The sequence below is a fragment of the Ictidomys tridecemlineatus genome, chromosome 7 (genome assembly GCF_052094955.1).
Source record: "Ictidomys tridecemlineatus isolate mIctTri1 chromosome 7, mIctTri1.hap1, whole genome shotgun sequence".
Taxonomy (NCBI): domain Eukaryota; kingdom Metazoa; phylum Chordata; class Mammalia; order Rodentia; family Sciuridae; genus Ictidomys; species Ictidomys tridecemlineatus.
Window position 1 is genome coordinate 142964032 of NC_135483.1, and position 14573 is coordinate 142978604.

At 36.5% G+C, this 14573-nt stretch overlaps 1 protein-coding gene across 4 annotated transcripts in view; it reads right to left on the reverse strand.

Annotated features, from left to right (window-relative positions):
* Chn1 (chimerin 1) overlaps positions 1–14573 on the reverse strand; it is a 171163-nt gene that overhangs the window by 23840 nt on the left and 132750 nt on the right. The window lies entirely within an intron of this gene.

Below are 14573 nucleotides of genomic sequence, written 5' to 3' on the forward strand. Positions count from 1 at the left end.
ATTTCTTTTTCCCTAAGAAAGGAATTCCCAAAGCAGAAAGGATCTTAAAAATGCTAAGATACATACAGATTTTTACATACAGAAAAAGAAAGTATTCTAGTTTAACTCTGGTGAAAATTTGCTAGGGAAGCAGTGAATTCAAACCCTAACATTAAAGAATAAGAGAAAAAAATCTTGAATAATATCACTAACAATTAAAGATTTCTGAGTACACATTGACTGAAAATATAAGAGAAAAATGAAAGAAAAGGAAAGTACAAAGAAATAACTAATAGGTATCAAAATAAATTTACTCAAGATGATTTTCTCCTGCAGAAAGAATAAGAGTAAAAATCACAAAGTGTGATAAATATCTGTCAAACAGCTGCTGAACATAATGCAATTCACAGCTAAGACTGTCATTTTTTGGTAATTGTTATATTAATATTATTGACTAGATCTTAGAAACCAAGTGATTCTAAGGTGTGTGTAGGTTATATATATCTTATTTCTTCAAACTTGAGAGGCCATAAATGTAATGTACCATTATTTTACCTTTAGTAAAAACATGCCAATTAAATTACAAATAACTCATGATAAGATAAATTCCAATTTCAGGATATTAAGATGTAAAATAAAATATGCTTATTAAGAATCAGTGAAATATGGTTTATCAGAATTCAAAATACTGCTATTGGCCAAAATATCCAAATAAGGGTGCAGTGGATCACGCAGAATTCATTCCAGGTAGGTGTATGTGACAATGTGCCAAGTGAACTCGAGTACAAAATTTTATGCTAATTTTGAGAAGTAGCCATAAATCCTTTTGTCTTTCATGGAAAAAAGGTCAGGAATGCAGACACAATTGCTCGCTTCTGGATTGTTAATGATGTTCCAGGTCTGTATATTGAAGGCATTTCCTGGAGTTGCTGAAGCAGAGCCTAAGTTCAATAGTCATATTCTGTGTGATGTTCCTGTGCTTGTCTCTATTCCTCAGAGTGAATATAATTGGATAAAGTGTGCAATCAGAGGGTAACATGTGAAGTAGGTAGAACTGACTCATGCAAAAACTTATTTAGTCATGGAATCATTAAAGAATTGTAAAATTACTTTTAGAGAAAGTCTTTGGGATACAAACTGGCCACATTTCAGGATAAACCAGCATTACTTACTTCATAAGATGAATACAAATGAAGTAAAAACAAAAACAGAGACTCAAGAATTATTTTGCATCTGCCAGTGATCTCATGTAAACTGTCTGAAAGTTACAATGGGAAGTGAAAATAAGAGTAGATGGTGTTTTGTTTGTTTTTACTTAAACAAAAAGTCTTTTGGCAAACAGCATTGACTACTGAGATGTTAATAGAAAACTCACTTCCTTCCTCACCTTCCCGAAAACAGTGGCAAATGTGGCATTCTGAAAAGCAACGGAACATTTCTTCATATTACATTTGCTATAGAAAGGATTTTAATGATCTGCAGGAACCATGTTTTTTAATTGCAGGATGTATACATATCACAGAAAGCAACTGTTAGGAAATTTTTATTTATGTATTTGATTCTTGGTCAGCTTTTTAGGGGAGTGGTAGTGGGTATTGAACCCTGGGTGCTTTACCACTGACCTAAATCCCAGTCCTTCTTATTTTTGATTTTGAGACAGGGTCTCACTAAGTTGCTGAGGCTGGCCTTGAACTTGGAATTCTCCTACCTCAGCCTTCGGAGTCTCTGGGATTACAGGCATGCACCTAGCCTGGCTTGGACAGCTTTTTAATTTTTTAAATTATTTTTTTTTAGAATAAAGGCATCTTGCCATTAGTGGCTTTTGTTTGTTTGTTTCCCCTCTTATTTATTTAGAAGGCAACTTATGTAACCCTTAGGAAACTGTCCTAGAGATAGGCCTTGCAGCACCAGAAGTTTACTAAACAATTTGTATAACAAAGTTAACTGGATCCTCTTTTGAACTGTTGTTGTTCTGTGACCTCTATGTCTCCATGCATGACACGGGGCAGTTTATAAATTTGCTTATTGTAGCTTTTTTGTCTTCTTTATTCCCCCAAGGTCTAATAATGAGGGTGTTGGGGCCCATGATTGGGAAGGACGATATTAACAGATGCAAAAGTAGAGGAACAGGTTTGGAAGTGAATTGGGGAAGAGGATGGTAGAATGAAGGCGAGGGAATACAGCTGATTGAGGATTAATGGGAAAGAGGAGGTCACTGATGAAGCAGGTTCCCAGGGGTCAAATGGAGACAGGATCCAGAAAGTATGGTTAGTGCTGAACAGGAAGAGTTGGGGGGAAAAGACAATGGCTGTGCAGGAGTGCTGGGGTCCCCATCTCTGAGAGGGTACACTGGGAAGTCAGTTCTGTTAGAAGCAAATGAAGAGTCTGGGGAAAGTTGACACTACAATCATACTACACCAGTGCCAAGAACATTAAAGAAAGCATGAAGTGGGCTGGGGTGGTGGCTCCGTGGCAGAGTGCTTGCCTAGCATGTTTCAGGCACTGGGTTCGATTCTCAGCACCACATATAAATAAATAAAATAAAGGTCCATCAACAACTAAAATATTTTTTAAAAAAAGAAAGCGTGAAGTGACATTACTTACAGAAAGGGTAATTGCTCTAATTTGAGCTATATCAAAATGTTTCATTTAATATTGAGTTTTATATTATCAATGATGTCACATACTTTACCAACTCAGGAAAGATAACGTAAAAAAAGCAACTGCACAAATTAACAGTTTAGGCTGGCTCTTCCATCTGGAGGACATTGTGTTAAGTGAATAAGGAAAAAAAACAAACAAAAAACAAACAAAAAACAAACAAACAAATACTGCATATCCTCATGTACAATGGAGGAACAATAGAAAAGTTGATCTTACAGAAGAGGTAATTGTGGTTACCAGGGGTTGAGGAGATACAGGATGATTAACAGGTACAAGAGTGTAGCTGGAGAGGAGGAAAAACTTCTAATGTTCTATAGCACAGCTGGGTAACCACGGTTGACAACAGTAGATTGTGTATTTCAAAACAGCTAGTAGAGAGGTTTTTGATGTTCCCAGCACAAGGAAATGATACCGTTTGAGATGATGGATGTGCCATTACCATGATCTATATACACACTATACAATGTATTGAAATAGCAGACGTTACCCCATAAATATGTGTAAGTAAGTGTCAGTTAAAAAATAGCTTTATGGGCTGGGGTTGTGGCTCAGTGGTAGAGCACTTGCCTCACACGTGTGAGGCACTGGGTTCGATCCTCAGCACAACTTGACTGCAAGTTCGAAGCCAGCCTCAGCAAAAAGCGAGGTGCTAAAGCAACTCAGTGAGACCCTGTCTCTAAATAAAATACAAAATAGGACTGGGGATGTGGTTCAGTGGTCGAGTGCCCCTGAGTTCAATCCCCAGTATTAAAAAAAAAAATGCTCTTTAGTTATTCTGTATCTAGCACAAGTAAAACAGGTGTTGTTTCCTGCAGTCAAGTCTGTGGGCACTGACATTTGCTGATAATTTTGTTTACTAGATATGGTTGTATTTTAATTATCTGTTTTAAAAATGATTCAAAATACAATGGGCATTCAAAATACAATTATTATTGCACCTTAGGGACTCTTTCTGCTTAGGAGGATGCTAAGAAAGGAGAAGGTGGGACAGAGGGGTAAGGAGGCCTGGAATGGGTCACATGGAGTATGGGGATTTGGACTTAAAACTTGATACCTTACCAAGGAATGGTCAGAATGACCTACCTACAGTAGAGGCCCATCAGAGATCTGGTCAGTGCTTGGGGAATCAAAACTACTGCATCTTTTACAATATACACAACTAATGGAAACTCATTGTGTGATATAGAAACTCATCATTTTGTCATTTTTACAGTATTTTTAATATTAAAGGCCCTAAATTTTTGTGTTTCTCTAAGTCTGTTTTAGTTTTCCTTTCACTTCTCATTTTCCATGGCTATAAGTTTTTTCATATTCCTTTTTTCCCTTTTCCTATCACAGTTTCTTAGTTGTGGACCAGAAATCTAATAACAGAATTTTGCTAACACTGGATGTAAACCAAGAAAATGTTCCATCTGCCTCTTAAAAGGCCTTTTGAACAATGAAGAATTGGCTCCTTGCCTGTGTTTCGTACAACCAATGCTTACGGACAGTGATCTTATGATGAATGAGACACTAGCAACATCTTACTTTATTCTATTGCTTCCACCAAGTCATTACTGTTTCTTACAAGCAGAAACTACCTCTGCTTTTGTTATTGACTGTACCACTTTAAAGACACACTGGTTTTGGAAGGTGGGAGAGAACCAACTCCTTTGTAGATGGCACTATTTTTTTCCTTACTGGTATTTAAACAAATCATTCCATCAATTTACAAAAATGGTTTGCTTTGGGAAGGGTATTTTGTTAAGACAATTCAAAAGAGCAATCAATGCCAGTATGTACAATGTAAGTGAAATCAGGGGCAGTACCAAAGAAAGCAACCTTATAAGTGGGCCACAGATATTTTTTCTAGGCTACCTTGACAAATGAAAGTGACAGTATACAGCAGGAATTATACCTTAATGAACAAAGGACATAACCAACTAGTTTAAAAGCCATCTCCTCTTTTTTTGCAACTGGAAAAAAATACAACTTTATTATCATGGCACTTGGGATTGCTTTTTGCCTGAAACAACTCCTTTCCATGTAATAACTATCAATTCATAAGAAAGACTAGATTACTGAATAGAGTCCAATCAGTGATGGCACTGGTCAGAACCAGGCTGAAAAGAACAGGGTATGAGGTGGATGGGATACTTAGGGGCTCAAGGACACAGGCCAGTGTCACATCTCCTGAGCACTGACCTTGGTAAAAACAGCAGCTATTCTCAATTGAGTCTGCTGACCAAAATCCTGGGTTATATAAAGAAACTAAAGCACTTGGTACTCATCACGTTTATAGCATTCACACCTCCAGTTTGAATGCCAATAAAGGAAACAGAAAAAAAAAAAAAAGATAAATTCAGGATTGTCTTCATTATCTCTCCAAACCAAACACCCTCCCTTGAGAAATAGGAATAAATGCAACAGCAACGGAATATGCTTGCAAAGCTTGCTGCAAGTGTAAATCATGGTGTTGGACATAAGAACATGTAGGGGCCGGGAAACTCTGCTTGGAAAGGTGGCAATGACATTTCAGCTGCAGCTTAGTTGTGTTGGTTCTCCAACATGGTATTGGGCCACGAAGAGAGAGAACAGATGATCAAAATCAAAACTAAAGGAAGGTAGGTAGCAGAGAGCTGGGCAGGAAAGACCCTCCCACCCCCATTTTTATCTTTAGGGCAACCAGGATGCACTCTTTTAAGTGACCAAAGGCAGTCTTTCCAGATGGTTTTAAACTTTTTGATTCATATGATATGAAAAAATGCATGAAATTGTGTAAGAGGTCATGCAAAAAATGTGGGAAGAGTACTTAAATAGGAGTGTCTTTGTAGCAAGGTGATATCTTCCTGCCTGTTTAGTTAAATTTAATCAAGACTACTGGCTGTAACTCTTGAGAAAAATCTATAGCAAACACAGTGAGGTTAAGTAGAGTTAAGTCACTAGCATTGATATTATGCTGGCCATTCTGATGAAATGGGGGTGTAATGTGGTGACCACGGCAGGAAAGGAAGAACTGTGCCAAGTACTTGCTGAAGCATAGCTTTAGGCAATGGTTGGAACTGCAGGTGCTGGGAATAGGAGGAGGAGCACAGTCAGTGGCCAGGAGTGGTGAGAAGTGAAGGAGACGTCTCCCTGGACGGCTGGAGCAGGGCCCAGGCACTGTCACTCTCTGTGAGGAGCTGCTAGGAGATGATCATACAGGGGAGGATTTGTGGGTCTCTGTAAGGCACATACTTAACTGTGCAAGTTAACACAGCCAGAAGCATCACTTTGATCAGGATGACAAATAACAGAAAATTGGTGATATAATGTTTCAAGAGTGAGAAAACAGTTCAAAATTGAGGGAAATGCCTTAAAAGGCTACTGGACTTCCATTGACCATACCACAAATAAATGAAGTCCTGAGCTATGAGAAGTAATTACAGGGAAAATATTGGCCAGACTATAATAACACTGGTGTTACTATGCCAGCATGGCAATTTTTAGGGCAATATAGTAGTATGGTTCTCCTTCCACATGAAGAACATTTTGAAAATGTTCTTTATTAAATGGTGTATGAAATACAACTACTTTAAATAAACATGTAGATAAATAATGAATGATCAATTCCACTCATGAGAATGCATCCACTATAATTTGATATAGGGTCTTACTTATAGAGTTTATTTGTTTGTTTATTTATTTAATGAAGTCCTTCATGATCTATCCATTCCCCCAGGCAATGCTATGCCAGTGAAGGAGAAATAACTCTACAGTTAAAGCCGAGTTGCTGCAGCACAAACACAGTGAGGTTATAAGTGGGCCACAGATAGTGAACTGGCTCAGAATCATATACAACCATTTTAACGCTACAACACAGACAGACATGGTTTCTGGTGCCAGTGTTCTGTTCTAAGCTGAAAGAGTGGTTATCAATTTGAACTAGAGTGTTTTGTTTTTCTGTGGATTTTTCTTTTTTTGGTGGTGCTGGGGACAGTATCATCAATTTGAAACCCAGGCTTCAGGAAGTAGAAACATCAAAATTCTCAAAGCAATCCTTTTATCTATTTTTTTTGGATCATGTGACAAGGTACAGATTGTATAACAAAATATAATAATTACAACAGGAAATTCAGAAACACTTTTCATTTCAAACTATGGATGTTTAAAGTATTATACAATCTGTAATTTTAATTTCTTTAAAAAAATCCTTTCTTCTAATAGTTTTACCTCTAAATTGAATCATACTAAAGGCTTTAAAATATCAAATGTCATAACCTAAAACACTTCTTTGAAAGTCAGCTTCATTACTTGGATGAATGAGTTTGCATTCAAATATAAGTAGTTAAAAAAAAAAATCAACGCAGTCAATCAATACCTCAAAATACCAATCCTCTAAAGTTACATTATGTAGGTATAATAGGAAAAGAAAATAAATGGACCAGCTGGTTGGACAATAAAAAGCACTTTACATTTAATAGCTGAGTGACAGAAAACCTCTATACTACATTACAAATAGGTAAATTGAACACGGAGAAACAAAAAACGCCTCAGACTAATCCACATTACTTTGCAATCCACAGTTCCTTGAAGCCAAGTCTGCACTAATTTAACATTTCCACAATCAGCTGTCAATTTCTCTTTGGCTTGGTTGTAGAAGCGTTGTCCTAAGAGGCACTGTCAACACACATTACAATATGAAGGCAGGCATCTCTATAAGACACCAGGAAACAGGTTTCACTAAACATGGGAAATTATCAAACTATGTGGGCTGGAATGTAGCTCAGTGGTAGAGTGATGCCTAGCATGAGTGAAGGTTTGGCTTTGATCCCTAGCATTGAAAAAAACAAAACAACAACCACTACCACCTGCACCCCCTCCCCCCAAAAAACCCCAAATCTACACAAAATATGTGGTTAAAATCCTCTTAAAAGTCTTAGTAATAAGAGATCCTAATTTTTCTGTTTTTGTTATTTTTTATTTTCCTATGTCACTGATTGCTGCTCTTTAATGTTTCTTTCCTTCCATTACTTGGTCTAATTGGTTCTTTTTCTAGTCTTTTAAGGTGGAAGCTTAGTTCACCAATTTAAGATTTTTTCCCCTTTTTCTAATGTAAGCATTCAACAGTATAAACTTCCCTATAAGCCATACTTTAAACCATATTCCACAAATTTTAATATTTTTCTTCTCAGAAGTATTTTCTAATGTTTCTTATAATTTCTTCTTTAATTCATGTTATTGAGCAATATACTATTTAATTTCTAAATGAGCAATATACTATTTAATTTCTAAATACACCATACTTAGAAAATTTTCAGATACTTATTTAATATTTAATTGTAAGAGGATAGGTTTTATTTGATTCCAATGTTTTTATTTTATTGATACTTGTTTTATGGCCCAGAATACTGTCTATTTAGTGCATCTGTCATTACTTGAAAAATATGTATATTATGATTTTATTGAGTAGAATATTCTATAAATACTAATCAGGTCAAATTGGTTGATACTGTTGTTTAAGTCTTTTAACCTATTCTATCACTGACAGAAATGTTGAATCTTCTAGCAATAACTGTGGACTTGTCTATTTCACTGTTAGTTCAGTTGTTGCTTTATGTATTTTGAACATGTTATTAGGTGTATGTAAATTTTAATCACATCTTCCTTCATTCTCATTGTTGGCCTTAGAAACTTCCATATTTAATGTAAATATATAACCTAGATCTAAGCCAATCAGCATATTCCACTGTCCTGATTGGAGCTACTGGTGCAGAAACAGGCACGTGATATAACTGGGTGAATGACTGCTAAGCCCAGAACCTAGTCTCTTTGCAGTGGACTGGAATCTGGGAGGAGACAGAGCTGGAGCCTCTGTCTGTCATAAGAGGTAATCTAAAAATAGAGAGTTGGGAGACAGGATTCTGGGAGTATTTTAAGATCCCGAGTTGATGGATATTTTCAATTAATGCTGGACTATTCCTACTGTGTGATACAATAAATTCTCTTTTTGCCTTAGTTAGCATGGATCAGGCCTTCTGACATTTGCAATGAAAGTCTCCCAAATGTTAAATATCATTCATGGGTTCTAAATAGATTAAAATTCTCTCTCTCTCTCTGAAGCAATGTCATATATTAGTGGAACAATGAGCTCTCAAAACAAGTAAAGCAAACTAGCAGAGATGGACTTTTCTTTATGAACAAGGGCATGTTTACTAAGTATGCAGAGATCAGGGCTGTGCCATGTGTAGGAGCTCCAAACAGAGATAGCTCTAAAAAAAGAGAACAAGTGAACCTGACATTTTAGGCCAGATTCAGGCAAAATGATTCACATGGATAGCCCAGACAGCATCTCTAATACAACCCCTGGAGATGGTCACCTAATATGACAAGAAGCCTCTGCCTCCCGTGGACCAAAAACTAGATGTATTCTTTTTATTTAAATCTGGTTAGCACTGTACAAAACATACTATTTTGCTCTCCAAAGAAAATAAAAATGTAAAAAGTAAACAGTTGATGATGCAGGGTTTTCTAGATAGACACATACCTTTATTTTATTTGTTTGTTTGCTTACTTTTATGTGGTTGCTAGGATGAAACCCAGTACCTCCCATGTGCTAGGCAAGCATTCTACCACTGAACTACAACCCCGGCCCCCTGAAGAAGGGTTCTTCAGAAGTATAACACCACTGGGCTAACACCCTGGCCCTTTATAGGTCTTCAATCTTATTATGTTCAGAAGACTCTTATGAGGAGAGAAAAGAAAACCTAAAAAGCCCTGAATGATATAGTGTTTATATAAAAAAAAATAGTTTAATGGCTTTTCAGCTACTAACTGTTTTGTGGTATAACATTTTAAAAAGAAAAGCCAGTATCTTTTTTTCCCCCCCGACCCAGAACTCGGGATCAAATCTCACACAAGTTGCTCTAACACAGAATTACATCCCAGTCCTTTTTATTTTTTATTTTGAGACAAGGTCTTGCTAAGTTTCCCAAGCTGGCCTTGAACTTGAGATCCTCCTGCCTCAGCCTCCCAAGCAGCTGGGATTATAGGTGTATGCTACAGTATCCAGCTAGAAAAGCCAAGATCTTATTTTAAAAATGAGATTTCATTTCCTTTGTATATGACTGTCTCTTCCTTTCTGCGCCCTGGCTTCTCTAATGAAAACAATGATTTTGTGTGTGTGTCAAGCACCATTACACAATGAATATTGAATGATGATGGTGAGTTTAATGAGATACGGGGAACCTGATAATATAGACAAAACAAAGTAAGATGTTAGGATGTATAATACTCTTTTTCAGTTATTCCCATTTTATTTAAATTTTTTATTGGTGCATTATCACTATACATAATAGTGGGATTCATTTTTTTATATATTTGTACATGCACATGATGTAACAATTTAAGTTGATTAATTTCATCCCTCAGTATTTCCCTTTTCTTTCCCTTCCTCCATCTCCTGGTCCCCTTCCTGCATTCTACTGGTCGCCCTTCTGTTTTCATGATTCCTTTTTTCTCTCCAGCTTCTACATATGAGAAATATGACCCTTAACTTTTGAGTTTGGCTTATTTCACTTAACATGATGCTCTTGAATTCCATCCATTTTTGCATGTAAACATACTCTTTGACCTTATTAAAGTCATGGTAGGCCTTGCCTCTTATAAGACTCTTGGTCTTCTAGGGAAAGCTGACACAGAGAGTCAAGGAACTATGCCAGCATAATCTGTTGATTAAACAAGGTTTGAAACTAGAGATATAAAATATCACATATGTATTTTCCTATTAGCTTAAAAATCAGCAAAATAAAATAAGACCTAATCCTCAGTTGAATCTAGAAGAGGAGAATGAATATGTGATACAACAGACTATAAGGTTAGCCAAAGTACCAATGTGTACCCAAAATAGGAAAAAACTAATCCTTGTAATGTGGACCCATAAACTAAAGAGAGAGAATTCTAGAAGAAGTGACTTATAAACTTCTTTGAAATTTTTTAATCGACAAATAAAAAATGCACATATTTATCATATACAACATATTTTGAACTACATACACATTGTAGAATGGCTAAATTGAGTTATTTACATATGTATAATTTCACATACTTATTATACCTTATGTGGCGAGAATACTTAAAAATCACTAAGATTTTTAAGACCCAGCACCCCTTATCATTAACTACTGAAATGATTTTTTGGGGGGGGTATCAGGGATTGAACTCAGGGACACTCAGCCATTGAGCCACATCCCCAGCCCTATTTTTTATTTTATTTAGAGACAGAGTCTCACTGAGTTGCTTAGGGACTTGCTTTTGCTGAGGCTGGCTTTGAACTTGTGATCCTTCTGTCTCAGCCTCCCAAGCTGCTGGGATTACAGACAGGCATGCACCACCATACCCGGCTTGGAGTGACTTTTACTGTGTGTTATTCCTATGGGTTTACACCCCTAACTTGTTGTTAGAAGTTACATGCCTGGCTGGTTCTCTACTTAGGGATAAATTTTGGAGAAAATAAATTTTCTAAAATATCAAGCTGGCAGGTGAAAAAGATGCTGTAAGTAGTTAATACTGCATTAGATGTAACCCGATGCCAGAGGGACTCACACACGATGCTAGAAATAAGAATCAGTATAGGTTCTGGCAAGACAGAGTCAGGCTCTCCTCCTCAGGGATTTGAAAGTGACAACCCCAAATCTTGGTTTCAAGGGTAGCCATTAGATTCTTCCTTTTTTTTCCTTCCCTAAAATGTTTATCTTATTTGATGTTTAGTTCCCCAAAATAAATCAAATACCTTGTAAGTTCTTGTAAGTTTCTGATCAGTCTCCTGATCAGAAAAACTTACAAATCTACTCACATTTTAAAAGAACAAAAACAAAAATAAATGAGACTACAGCAAACTTAAAAGCTTCTATCCAGTAAAGGAAGCAATCAATGGAGTAAGGTCACCTATAAAATCAGAGAAAATATCTGTAAATCACACACCCATTAAGAAGTTAATGTCCAAAATATATAAGGAACTCCTATAACTCAATAACAAAACCAAGAAATAATTCTCCCACAAAATTGTCAAAACTGGGCATGGTGGTATGTGCCTATAGTCTCAGACACTCATAAAGCTGAGTTGAGAGAATCACTTAAGAATCCAAGGGGTTCAAGGACAGCCAGGGAAACACAGTTGGACTTTATCTCCAAAAACAAAAAGAAAAGGGCAAAGGACTTGAATAAATAGTTATCCAAAGAATATGGCCAACAGGCATAGGAAATGAATGTATAATATCATTAGTTATCAGGAAAATGTAAATTTAAAACTACAATGGGCTATCACCTCATACTAGTTAGAATGGCTGCTATAAAAAACACACAACAAACAAAATAACAAGTGTTGGTGAAGATGTGTAGAAACTGGAATCCTTGAAGTGTTTGTGGGAATGTAAAAGGGTATAGTTGCTACAGAAAACAGTATGGAGACTGCTTGAAAAATTAAAAATAGAGCTACCTCATGATCCAGCAGCTCTACTTCTGGGTATATAAATATAAAAGGAACTGAAATCAGAATCTCAAAGAGTTATCTGCACTGTGTGTTAAAGGCAGCATTATTCACAACAGCCAAGTTATGAAAATAACCTAAATGTTCATTGATGGATGAATAAAGAAAATGTGATATATGCAGGCAATGGAATATTTATTCAGTCTGAAAAAAGAAGGAATTCTTGTTCTACATGAAATAGGGATGAACCTGGAGGATATTTTGTGAAGTGAAATAAGCTTGTCACATAAGGACAAAAACTACATGTCCACTCATATGAGGAATCTAAAACAGTCTAATTCTCAGAAACAAAGAGAATGGTTGCCAGGGGCTAGAAGGAGGGGAAAATGGTGGGTGCTGTTCAACATGTTTAGAGTTTGTTATACAAAATGAACAAGCTCTGGATATCTGCTGTACTACACTGTGCCTTTAGTTAAGAATACTGTGTTGAGCACTTACATTTTAGGTGGGGGGTAGATCTCATGTTCAAGGTTTTTAGTATAGGAGGAAAAACCCTACTCTCTATTATTACAAGTTGTATACTTTGTGTGCACATAGTGCTGGGAATTGAACCCATTCCTTGTGCATGCCAGGTAAGATCTTCATCATTGAGCTACATCTCCTGCTCTGCATTCTTATTTTTGCTATCAAATAGTTTCAAGAAAAGATGTCATTTTAGGTAACAACCATTTAACATATTTGTATATGGCATACCGAACCACGAAGAATATGGCATTATTACTTACACATCAAAACTGGCAGTTAAAACACCTTTAATTTTATTTGTCATGAATAATACTATTGTGTTCTCCTCATCCTTCTCACTGTATTGATGTTTGCTTTCTTTTTTAGTTTGTGTATGTCCAAGGTCGAGGATCATGTGTTACATACTACTTATCCCCTTTCTATGTCTAGCAGATTGGTATGCACATAAGAGTTGCTCAGTAAATACTTGAGGGATGAGTAATGAGGAAATGGAGAAAACATGCCAGGAAAGCCAAAACAGCTTTTAGATTAGAGAGATCATGTGGGCAAGATGTTTCAACATTGTTAATGGGATTCCCACCCCCCAAAAAAAGATTTAGTTATTATGTCCTCCAGTAATATAACATGTATATTAAGAGTATTTTTTCTGGGCCCACATAGACATGGGTAGGGACTTGTACAGACCAAGAGACTGGAAAGGAAAGTGTTTTCAAAACATGTCCACTTAAAATATTTTAAAAATGAAATACTAGCAAACTTGAATGGAAGGAAACTAAAAGATACTGGTATGTAGTTTTACAAATGGTAATCTGTATTGGCAATGCAGTATCACAGAGAGAAGTAATACTGTGAAACTGGGGAATGAAGACAGATTATAAAAACATCTTGAGAGTAATAACATGAAAATAACATTGTGGGTTTCTCCTCAGTGAAAGAAAGTAACTTAAATCCTATACCCTACGAAATGGCTGTGAAGAAGTAGAATGCAACTATGTGCAAACCAACAGGAGCCTTGTGATGTGCCTTTCTGGATTATTAGGGGTAGGTAATGATCCAGATTGAGCCTAGAGGTGCCACAGCCAGTTCCTCATCAGCATTACAAACCATCGGAAGGACAGGAGGGTGAGGCTGAGCACCCATGGGAAGTGCACAATGAGTCCCTATGGTTCTCCTCACAAACAGCACAGGCAGAAGTAAAAGGTACAGTATATCTGTTCCCCATCTGGCTTCCACAGCAGCTGATAAGCACTATACCAGACAGCAACAGAACTGCAGTGCTCACAGGGACCTTACAGATGATCTTGTTCAGTCTCCCAGTTTCTCTTCATCAGCCCTTTCCATGTCTGACTGCCCTAGGCAGGGAGAACCCATGCTAAGCAATTATTTTTGCTATTTCTGTCTTCTCTTGCAAGTGGCCCACATTCAAAACTAGGAAGAGAGAGAGTGTGTGTATATAATGGAAATATATATAATTCCATTTAACCTCTTACTTGGAGAAAAATATTACTTATCCCTTCAAAGTGCTTATGTTGATACTCCATATTCACTTCCAGAAATGAAGAGTGACATTATTACAGAAGCTTAATGAGGCATCCCAGGTTGCCTTTTCCATTCTGTAATGTTGTATGGATCTTCTTATACATTACTTAATTCAAAACAATATTCAAATTGCTGAGCATTATGTGCACAGAGATTCTCTAGTTAAATACGAGATAACATGGGGATCTTGAATTTCATGGCATTTTAAAAACACAGAAATCTGATTTTAAAAATACAATACAGATCTTAAGATCATTAGCAGAATCTATGTTTGTATTAAATTTCCTGCTATCATGAAAGTGGTTTCAAAATAACAACAGTTCTACCATACCATACCATGTACCCATTTAGTCATTCAACAAATGTTTCTTGAGCTTCTACTAGATACACACATTTTACTAGACATGGGGAAAGGTAAGGA